Raw genomic sequence first — 843 nt, forward strand, 5'->3', positions numbered from 1 at the left:
TTCTATTTATTTAATAATTAAAAAGGGTGGGGTAAGTGGATGTCACTCTGCTTGTACAATTAGGTTACAAGTAGGTCACTGTATAATGGGATAGTATTAAATTTGAATTCAAATGATATAATATCACTGTATAAGAAAAACGATTCTGGGCGGAAAATGGTTTGTCAGTCTAGATATTAGACATATCTATTGGCTATTATAGGTTTACTTATCTATAGTATTAAAAAAAAATTGACCTATAATAGGTATCAATAATAAATTCCAAATTAATCATATCACAATATCCATTAGGTAACGCGTTATACATCAACAACAAACCGTGGTACTATCATAGATATATAATAGTATACTTATTACTTTAGAACTTTCAAGTACCCACAAATAATATTATACAATCACAACAAAATAACTAAAATAGTTATTCCAGGTTTTTTAATACGTAATTTCGTCCAAATTTGAACTTAAAACGACTATAAAAATAAACTGTTTAAATGTATATTTTAGATTTTTTGGTAACAGAATTAATTACTTAGGTACGTGGAATCTTGTTTTAAATTTTTAATTCTTAGATACAAAAATTAAACATTTTATACATTTTTAACTACAAAATAATTATTCAATTTTAAATTTGATAAATTTTGTCAACATTTAAACTTCAAATACTTATAAAAAATAATCGTGCCGATGTATTTTTTAATATTTCTCAACTGCTATTGTAACAATGTATCAGGAGCCCTGTATTAATTTTTAAACTTTTGACCCCCCAAAGTACCAACTAGATTCACTTTCCTATCAGAAAAGGTACAGTTGAGAAAATCCAAGCTACTTTTACTGTCCTAAAAG

The sequence above is a fragment of the Acyrthosiphon pisum genome, chromosome A1, assembly GCF_005508785.2.
Source record: "Acyrthosiphon pisum isolate AL4f chromosome A1, pea_aphid_22Mar2018_4r6ur, whole genome shotgun sequence".
Taxonomy (NCBI): Eukaryota; Metazoa; Arthropoda; class Insecta; order Hemiptera; family Aphididae; genus Acyrthosiphon; species Acyrthosiphon pisum.